The sequence below is a fragment of the Marmota monax genome, unplaced genomic scaffold (assembly GCF_021218885.2).
Source record: "Marmota monax isolate L192 unplaced genomic scaffold, Marmota_monax_Labrador192_F-V1.1 WCK01_AAM20220418_F8-fsc00115, whole genome shotgun sequence".
Taxonomy (NCBI): Eukaryota; Metazoa; Chordata; class Mammalia; order Rodentia; family Sciuridae; genus Marmota; species Marmota monax.
The window spans coordinates 384,178-395,658 of NW_026694419.1; the positions used below are offsets into that span (position 1 = coordinate 384,178).

Consider the following 11,481-nt stretch of genomic DNA (forward strand, 5'->3'; position numbering starts at 1 on the left):
ACCCAGAATCCTGGAGAAGTGGTTACCTATTGAGATAAATATACAAGAAAATATAGTTTATATTTATAAAGAAATACTACTCAGCAATAAAAAATATGGAAATCTGCCAAGACCTGGAATACACATTAAGTGAAAGTAAGCCAGTCTCAGGAAGACAAACACCATATAATCGAACTCATATGTGGTACATAAACAACAACAAGAACAAAAACAAAATATTGGTCTCATAGAAGTTGTAATAGTCTAATGGTTACCACAGACTTCAGAGGATCGAAGAGAGGTTGGTCAATGTATGCACATGGATGGTGGAATTTATTTGGACACATAAGATGTAGGAGGGAAACATTTGCTACAGAACACTATCTTTGATTTTAAAATTCCCTAATTTTAAATATGTGTCACAGTCAAAATTTAAGTTGCCAATTCTTTTACCATGAAAGGGATCCAACCAAATCAACTTGATACCAAGATTCTTGCATCTTAGAAGGATGGCTCCACTCTGGTGAAGCATTTCTCTCTTTTATTAGAAGATTGGGCATTAAACAGCAGCAATGTCTAGATGAGACATGGTGATAGAAGTCTGCAGTTTGGTTCCTTGCATAGCTTCCATTCCTTTCAGCATTGCTACTCTGTATCCATGCACAGTTCTGGCCAGCGCTAAAGTTGCTGAAGACAAGCTTTGCAACATTACCTGAAAGAGTCATTCTGTCTCCTGCTTTCTGGATTGCATTAATAAGTGGTGAGAAATCTTCACATTTCTGTTCCCTCCCATAAGTCAACCCACATTACTCTACCATAGACTTCCTTGTTCCCCAATCCTGCAATCTTTCTTCTTTCAATTCCATATGTAAACACAAAATCAAATTACTCCCATTTAACCCACACAACCCGGGGAACCATGCTAATGCTTTTTGTTTATGGGTTCAACATCAATTCTAGCCTTGTAATAAATAGTACAAGAAAGGTCCAGGCATTTCTTCAAAGCAAGGTAATCAAAATAAATATTCTTGAGTCCCTTTGGGGAAGAACCAGGTTGATTCATATTGAATTCACTTTTTAATGGTGTTTTTAGGTTCCTTCCACATAAGAATTTGCCTTACCCATTCATTGGTCAGTCGTTTCGGATCCAGAATATATAGGCCCAATTCCAAAAAAAAGTAGGTGACAGATGAAAGAAAATATATCTACAGAATGTCCTCAGTCCTTTGATCACCCATCCTTGAGTTATTTTAAATTAAGCAATGTAATCACTGCTGCCAATAGGTCTTGACTCTAGGAACACCATGTTCTTTTAGCCATCCCACTTCTGTCTGAAGATTGTGTCCCTTCTGACAATCAATTTGAATTCACCATTCATTGAAATAATTATACACACATGGCTTTTAATGTTTCAATACTATCTTGCTCCCAATGAAATCTTATTATCACTATCACTATCAAGTTCTCTACAGCTATATCTATTATAAAGCTCAGGTCTAACTAGGAAGGTTACCACAGAACATTTTCATGTCAATAGGACTGGAAATTTTTTTAATCTGAGTACTTCCAATGTTCTGGTAAATGGAGAATCCTCCAAGCCCTCTTGTGGAGCACAGTCAGTATCTGACCTTACATAGCTTATCCACTCTTGTATGTCCACTTCTTTACCATAATGGTTCTAGAATTGCTATTTTGGTTAATATTGATAATGGCTTTTGTTAGTAAACATTCTAGAATTAGTAACACTATTTCTTGGAGTCCATTCTGGGATGTTAAATCCTATATTACAAGAATGTGCTCCCACATCTATTAACCATGACCTATCCAAGTGTTTTCCTTCCCTTCAAATTCACTGAATTCAGTTTTGTGTGTATTCTTCCATCTATTAATTTCTATTAGTTAGATATGCAGTTTCCTTACCATATAATCCCTCCCCTTTCTTATATAATCTAGAACTTTCTCAATCTCAGTGTGTTAGAATTTAACCCTTTTTGTTGTCAAGTATCAAGTGTCCCCAAGGATGAGTTTTTTACATCAGGCCCAGTGTGTTCCACAGAATCTACTTCAATTTCTTAATGGCAGCTACTCATATATTTTCATTCAAAATACAGAATCTCTTATTCCCTATCGGTGACACTTACTGTGGCATAGGAACGCCAAGGAAGGCTTCCAGTTTTAACATTTTGCCTTGAATTTTTTAATAATTGTGCTCAATCTGTCATTATCTCCCATTAACAAATCAATGGCACTTTGCACTCATCACCCTGTTTCATTGTCCTTACACTTATTTCTGTAATATCTTCAAGACATCATTCATTATTTTTGTTTTCACCAAAGAGTTTAACAATTGCACTGGTACAAGGACTATTTGTACCCAGTTATAGGATCATGATTGCCCACCAGCAAGATCTCTATCTCCAAAGTCCCTTTGTAGTATTCTGCTACCCAGGTTCACTTTTGCATCTATCATAAGATTGGAAGCTCTGGCAACAGTCAGACATGTACATGTAAATGCTTTTGAGGGAAGTATTTTGATACACCTGTAAAAAAGTGATTATTCATATTTGGGTAGAGAAGAAAGCTAACCCATAGTGCTGTTCAAATTTATCACTAGAGAGCTCTGAAACTGGAATGTTAATATGATTAACATGTCATTTATTTTCTTTGTACCAGAATTGTTTACAATCAACGCAAGGAGGTTAGGACCTTTTCATCTGTCATTAATAAGTTATTATCTGAAGATCATCTCTTGGAATGTGTGAAAATATGGATGAGGCAATTCCCTGAATTCCAATGATAAGAGCAATACCTAAAATGATGAGCTCAGTTTTGACCACTAACCAGTTGACATTGTAAGCAACTGGCAAAGCAGCTCATTGGCCAATAAGAGGGGGACTGGATAAGCACAACTTTATCTAAAACCCATAGGAAAGGCAATCTATCTAGTTCCTAGAGTCAGAAGAATTGAATTAGCAAAAACATGCATAAATATAATATCAACAAAGATAAATTTAATTAAAAACTTGCAAATAATAATAAATCATATAAATGTTATTACTATTAAATCAATAATATAAGAATCAATGTGAACTAATTGAAGTAAAACTTGTAAGGTATTTTCAGCTAGCTCTATATATAGCACATAGCTTTATGAAGTTATTAATATTTAATTATAATAATAATCTCTCATGTTTCTAATAACAATTTGCATTCCAGGTTTAAAATAAAGAACCAGTACTGGCAATGCACATAATTGTTTTTTTTTAAACTCTTCTTTTTGAAAAATAACTATAAATAAGAGTCAACATCAGATAAGTTTATGCTCCTTGCTATTTTCAGCCTTAGAGATCCTACAACTCACTTAGAGGTTAACCAAAGCAAGGCTAGCTTCTTGTACAAAGAAAATAAATGACATGTTAATTGATATTAACATTGATATTTATCCCTACTTAAATATGTGTGTTGCTTTCACAATAAGATTAATTTATAGGAATCAATGATTTTCTAATGTCTAACACATAGAAATATTAGAATGCAAGAGATATTATGCACAAAATTTTTTCCAAAGATTAAATAAGGAGAATGAAAATATAATAATAACATTCATAAATATTTTTTAGAAATGGAATAAAAATATGAATATCAAGTAATAAAGTAAGAAAACCATAATCATCACTTAACAACATGACAACATAAGGAAATTTTACCAAGTATGATAAAGTGGACTCTGAAAAATGTCATAGTGTCACTGTGGCCAACTCACAAATGCCTTCTCCTTGAGTTTCTGAAGAATTCAACATTAGAGGTGATGGAGATAATTATAATCTTGTTTGGAGCATGTGTGTGTGTGTGTGTGTATGCATGTGTGTCTACCTAATTGACATTCAAACCCTAAAAGTCTAAAAGTAAATGTACAGTCTTCCACATTAGTGCACCAAACCTCCCAGGGTGGGTTGCAACAGAATCATCCTGTATAGCTGAAAAAATCAGTAGATGAAACCAACAAACATTCAAAGAAACTGGACATTTAATAAGCAATTGCAAGAGAAAAAATAACACAAGACAAAGATCCAATTCTATCATCCAAGAAAAATACAAAGCATAAAGGGCAGGATGGGGGAGTTGGGGAGGAAGAATACTAAAAATTTTTCTGTCTTGTTAGTAACAACCTTCCAAGTATGAGGGAAGGCTAAGATGTCTTTAATTCTCCCCAAATTTGGGGTCCTTATCATCTTCCACTTCCTGGAATGTGGACATTAGTTTTTCCACAAGCCTGTAACTGAATCAAATCATGGATGTTAGCAAGGGTGGAAATAAAACTTAAGACAGTCCCAGCTCAAGCCCTTGTGACTTCCCTACTGCCTCAGCTTATAAGGAGACAGGCACAGAAGCATGGGGGTGGCCTATGCCAGTCCATGACTGCAGGATGAATGGAGGTCTGATACTGAGTTTTTAGTACTCCCAGCATCAGGTGATGACACAGCCTCTCACAAGGCCTTGCCTAGCAGACACAGAACTGGCCAGACCATAGTACTTATATGTCACAGAATTGAAGTCTTGGGTCTCTTTCAGTCCTACAGCATCAGGTCCAACCTCTCCGGAGCTTGCTCAAGAAATGATTCATATATGCCCCACTATTCCAGCCTGATCTTCTCTAATGATAACTTTTGGCCTTAGAGGAGGAGTCATGATGCCCATGCTGGGCCTTGGTATAGTGTTGCCCTATCTTGATAATTGGTATATGGCTGTTCAGGAGTCACCATGAAAATACAAAAAAAAAAAAAAAAAGAATGAGTCCTGAGACAGGGATTTGGGTGATTCTGGGTTGTGAGGTCTTTGACATCACATATTATATAAATCCACACCGAGGAACACCCCATCCAAGCTGCTGCTAGTCACAACTTGGTGCCCCTTAGAGGTCTTCTAGGCCCTCTCCACTATTCATAACTAGCTCTGTGTGCATAAGTTATTGCCTTAAGATAAGACTGGGGAGCTGAACCCTGAAGACAGGCAAACCCACCCTGGAAACCTCTGATATATACTGATAATCCTATGTAGCACCCATCCCTGAAAGTGAATAGCCAGCACCCCTTTCATGTAGTGCCCTCCAATGAGCTGTTGTGAAAAGTGGTGAATCAAACAGTGGCCTCTGTTTCCCTTATGGCTGCATTTGCTCTTGGAGCTGACTATGCAAAAGTGCAGGTCAAGATGCCCCAGTTGCTATGGTAGTGCCAGCCAGGGGTGACTATATGCAAAGGCACAAAACTCTAACCATCAGAAACTTGGATTCAAACACCAACTACTAGGGGTAGATAATTCTGGACATAACAAGATGATCTTGATGTCGCTAAAGTTTCACCTCTCCTTCAGACTGCCTGCTTTGCTAAAACTTTCTCATAAACAACATTCTGGTGACAAAACCTGTATAATAAACATGCCCAGCTAGCTTTTGTGTTGGTGAAGCCTCACAAGGGCTGGGCCAAACCACCTGACCCCAGCTTTTTTCCTATGTGTGTCTATTTGTTTTTTCTTTATCCCCTCATTGCCTGTCCAGTTCCTGAATTAACAGCTGTGCTGGTTGTGGCAGCTACTAAAGGAAACCCACATCACACCTAACCCTATTTCTTTACCTGAAACCACGTCCTGTTCCTAACCTGGATCCAGACATCTATCTGCATGTAGGAGGGAAAAACTGGAGGTCAGTCACTGTCCTTGTTCTTGAACTTGGATGACTTGTTTACATCCTGCAAGCATGAGGTCATGGTCATTCTTCAGTGTGCAGTTAACCAGCACTCTGAGTTGTCCTAGCTTAAAGAAATGAAAGGTCTGGAGTGGAGGTCAGGAGACATCAGCACTGCATACTGGGTTGTGTCATAGATCTGCGATGTGTCACTCCTGCGGGGGTGGGGGTGGGATCACTTACTCTGTGAAACTGAAGCCCATATCTTCTTTGAGAGACTCAGACCCAACTGGGACTGCTTACAGAGTATCCATTTTTCTGGCTAGGGCATGGACTCCCAAAACTGAGATTCTACTGGTATTTGAGATAAATGGATAATCTCTGCCTTATGTCCATGGCTTCCCTGTGCAAGCAGTGGTTCCCAATGTTGGGGGGTGTATTCATGTTAAATGGCTGGGCATTGCGCAAAGCCATAGGCATTAAAGGCACTGGCAGCAGAAATATCACAAAGGCTTCTCTTCATCTGTGAATTAGGACACTGCAGACTTTGACTCAGTCCTTCTATTCAGGAACTCCCTCTCTCAGCAGCTATCACAAAATTCCAGGGTAAGGAGACTGTTGAGTCATGGCAGGTGACTGGCAAGTAATATGCATGGGATGGTGGTGGCAGGAGATAGATGTCTCTCTGAATATGAGCTTAACCTGGTAGGCACATGAGCTGGATGGAAAAAAAATAGCCATCAGGAAGGCCTGGATTTGGCACCTATGCAGCTGCAAGTTCCTATGCCAGCCAGGCAAAGGAACTGAACATTTTTTTTAAGATTGGATGGGAGCTACCTTGTGTAAGAAAACACTGTGGTCCCAATCTAGAACTAGCTAGCTACACTCAGCAATTCCATCCACTGTCACTACTAGTATACTTTGGATCATGAATATCCCTGAAAAGAAAATTTGTTAAAGTTTGGGTCCCTATGGGGGCATTACTGGGAAGTGGTGAACACTTTGAAGTAGGGCCTTGTGGTAGGTTTTTAGGTAGCAAATATGGAATCAACATCATCAATGGAAGCCCAGCCATTTCTTCCTCTCCTTTGCTTTCTGTCCAGGAGGCCAGCACTTTATCCTTTACATCCATTCTCCACCATTGCCTCCTGGCACCCCAACCAGATGTCTAAAAATAATCGATTCACTTAATCATAGACTGCAAAGTCTAAAACTATAAGCCAAAAAAACCTTTTTTCTCTTTATAATTATCTCAGATGTTTGTTACTATAATGGAAAGCTGACTTGCACAGTTTCCCTCCTGACTTCTGACATCATGCCAAGAGGTGAGGGCCATTGGACCAAGGAACTGGAGTAAGGAAAGCAATTCTGGAGATATTCATTGTGTTTTATCTTCCTTTTCAAACTCTACCTCTAGTGCCTATCACCATTGAGGTCTTGGATTCTCCTTAGACTATGTATGTGACACCTAAGAAAAAATGTGTATGTTTCTTTCTACTGTCTGTCTGGGTTGCCAGAGCATTGTGTGGAGAGTGATGAGTTCAATATTCTCGATGTATGTTACCATTATTCCAAATACCTCAATAAAGACTATGGCTCTGAAAAAAAAAAAAAAGGAAAACAAAACAAAAATGTAAATACAACTCATTAACTCAGATCTCCAGAAAATGGTACAAAATGAATAAAAGAGATAAACATATCTCTAAAAACTAAAATGAACTATGTTACAGAATCCAATAGCTATAGAGGTGTTATCTTTTTTTTTTTTGTATACATGTGTTTGCATTTTTTTTTAAATTTTTTATTGTTGGTTGTTCAAAACATTACAAATTTCTTGACATATCATATTCCACACTTTGATTCAAGTGGGTTATGAACTCCCACCTTCACCCCATACACAGATTGCAGAATCACATCAGTTACACATCCATTGATTTACATATTGCCATACTAGTGTCTGTTGTGCTCCGCTGCCTTTCCCATCCTCCACCATCCACCCTCCCCACCTCTCCCCTCCCCTCCCCTCCTCTCTCTCTACCCCCTCCACTGTATAACCCTGAGGGTCTCCTTCCATTACCATGCAATTTCCCTTCTCTCTCCCTTTCCCTCCCACCTCTCATCCCTGTTAAATGTTAATCTTCTTCTCCTGCTCTTCATCCCTACTCTGATCTTAGTTACTCTCCTTATATCAAAGAAGACATTTGGCATTTGTTTTTTTAGGGATTGGCTAGCTTCACTTAGCATAATCTGCTCTAATGCCATCCATTTCCCTGCAAATTCTGATTTTGTCATTTTTTAATGCAGAGTAATACTCCATTGTGTAAATGCCACATTTTTTTTTATCCATTCATCTATTGAAGGGCATCTAGGTTGGTTCCACAGTCTTGCTATTGTGAATTGTGCTGCTATGAACATCGATGTAGCAGTGAGCCCTAGTCTGAATCCTATTGTTTTAGATTAATTTGCTAGCAAAAGTTACAAGTTTTAACAAATCATTCTTGTGTGCCTACCATTTTCATCATTTTTCCTTCTAGAATATAATGAATATCATACAGGAGAAATGTGGAACTAGGTCATGATTCCCAAATAGAGATATACACAGTTCTCTTCTTTCTCAGAGATAAATTAGAAGCTGCATGTCGAGGTGAGTGGCACTGAAAATACAGATTGTTAAAATGTATGTATAATCCAAAATAACTTAGTGACAAAGTAAAAGCAACCCCCATAAAAATACCAATTACCCTCTTGACAGAATTAGAAAACCACGATTAAATTCATGTTATTAAATTAATATGGAATCACAAAAGGTCCTGGACATTCAACAGCACCCAAACAAAACAAAACAAAAAAATGAAACAATAACAACAACAACAACAAAAACATAAGGTAGGAACCTCACAGATACCTATTTCAAACTATTCCAAAACATACTACAGGACACATAACAAAACATGCTTCAACAACAACAGATATATAGGCTAATGAAACAGAATAGATATCTCAGAAATAAATCCACAGATATATATAGCCAACTTATTCTCAAAAAAAGGTGACATTAACATACATTGGAGAAAGGACAAAATCTTCAATTAAAGGTGCATGTTTATGTAATATTAGCCTCCAATCCCAAGTTAAAAATTATATATATATATATATATATATATATATATATATATATATATATATATAAAACATACTTTATATATATAAATTATATTTCTCTATATATAAATTATACTTCTATATATTTCAATAATGTTGTGTCTGTATATATACACACACACACACACATATATATATATATATATATATATATATATGTGTGTGTGAGACTATGTGTGTGTGTGTGTGTGTGTGTGTGTGGGTATTATTATTATTATTATGCTTTGGATGTAATGTGTCCCCCAAAAACTTAACTGAGAGAAGGAAAGGAGGTTTGGAGGAGAAATGATTGGATTATACCTTAATGTAATCACTGAATTAATCCCCTGATAAGGATTAACTGAGTGGTAACTGAAGTGTTAGGATGTGGCTGGAGGAGGTGGGAATTTGGGGGTTTGGCTTTGTATATATTTGTATCTGGTCAGTGAAGTCTTTCTTCCTTCTGATCACCATGTGAGCTCCTCCCCTCTGCCATACTCTTCCACCATGATGTTCTGCCTCACCTCTAACCCTGAGGAATAGAGCTGACCTTCTATGGACTAAGACCCCTGAAACTGTGAGCCCTCAAACAAAATTTTTTGCCTCTAAAATTGTTCTGGTTGGATCAGATCAGCCAGTCATGGACAGCAAGCAGGGATGTTCTTGAGCAGCAAATACTATTTTTACAGAAAATCCTACACTGGTCAATAGAAATTTTCTGCACATGTAATTTAGATCCTTCTTTAATCCGCAAAGGGGTTTTTTATTATATTTTAATTTACTATGACCTCAATGATGACAAAAATCTTAAAAGAAATTGAAATCATTTAAACTGTTATTTTAAGTTGCTTTTCACATATTTTGATGTGTGAGATACATATTATTTATTTATTATGTTTATTTATTAATTTTAGAAATAAATAGATGTTTATTTACTTGTTTAAAATAAAGATTTAAAAGATTTTGGTTTTAAGTACCCTAATTTTCACTTAATAAAAACATGCCAGCCAATACTAAAAATATCTTTAGACATTTTTTACTTTTCTTTTTTGAAATATGTGTTTATTTTTATAATCAATATAAACAATGTATATGAATATTTCACCATGAGCTATGTATTAAGGAAATAACATATAAACATTTTAAAGTAACAAATATCATACATACTACAGGGGAAAACCAAAATTCAACTGATCTTAGCTAAATGCTAAAAAAATATTCTTCAAAGTAGTCACTGACAGTTACTGCTTTACAAAATGATAGCAATTAAATCATCCTGAAAAAGCTATTCTTCAGAATTGTCCCTCTTCCATGTCTGGTTATGTAGAAGAAGGCCTGGCTGGAAGAGAATAACTTTTATTACTGTTCTGACATCTACCTTCAAAACTGTGAGAATTCCTTAATTGAAGCAGGCTAATAAAAAAATTACAGCAAAGGAAAATGGAGATCTGGTACTCAGTACATGATGTACTTGAAAAGCTGTTTCAAGTACCAAAGACTGTATTATTGTAGTTGTTTCCCCTTTGAAATCTATTCCCATTCTTTAACAGAAGAATGATGATAAGGAAAAATAAAACAACTTCAGTGAAGTTAAAATTTCAGTTATTAGATATTTTCTTCACTATTTAGATTGAAAGCCCAGTTTTAGCCATTTTTTCCACATCTTTTTCTCTTCCCTATTCTGTCATGGTATGTACCATTATTCATTCCACAATCTATTTTGACTACATTTACATGAGAAAAATCTTAATGTGAAACATTATAATGTTTATTGAAAGTTAATGGCAAACATTGAGTCCCATTAATTAGTCTTCAATACTTATTATGTAGGTTATCATGTGAAGTTAATTAATAATACTTCAGCTATATGTGAAGAAACAGCTTTGAAAATGATGAGCAAAAACTATATGAATGTTCATACCAAGAATATAATTACTGAACTAAGTTGTAATTTAAGTCCAACATTCCACTGCTTTTGCTCTCTGACAACCTATTTTTAAGACTTTGTCTAATGGAAAGTTTTAACTTTGATCCTTTGCAAGGATCTAAGCTTGAATCTTGACTCAAATCACTCCTAGTTGAGTAAATTTCTTTAAACTTTTGTAAAATCAGTTTGTTGATATTCTGAAGTACTCAAATAGTAATAATATCTTCACTGTGATTATTAATTTTTAATTTTTATTTTTTTTTAGTTTTTAATTCTTTTTTTGTTTTTAGATACATATGACAGTAGGGTGTATTTTGACATATTATACATACATGGGGTGCAATCCATTACAATTTTGATCCCATAATTCTGGTTAAACATGATGTGGAATTATACTGGTAATGTAGACATATATGTGCATAGGAAAGTTATGTCAAATTCACTCTACTTTCCTATTTCCATTCCTCCTCCCTTCCCTTCATTCCTCTTTGTCTAATCCAATGAACTTTTATTCTTCCTCTCTCTACCCTCCTTTTTTATGGGTTAGCATCCACATATCAGAGAGAACATTTGACCTTTGGTTTTGGGGGACTGGCATATTTCACTTAGCATGATAGTGTCTACTTCCATCCATTTACCTGTAAAAGCCATAATTTCTTCTTTAGAGCGGAGTAATATTTCATTGTGTGTGTGTGTATATGTGTGTGTGTGTATCACATTTTCTTTATCCATTCATCTATTGAAAGGCAACTAG

The 11,481-nt window shown here is 36.1% G+C and overlaps 1 pseudogene; it reads left to right on the plus strand.

Moving 5' to 3' along the window:
• Positions 1-5,139: 5,139 nt before the first annotated feature.
• On the plus strand, positions 5,140-6,466 carry LOC124109579 (sulfite oxidase, mitochondrial-like; annotated as a pseudogene).
• The last annotated feature ends 5,015 nt before the right edge of the window (positions 6,467-11,481 follow it).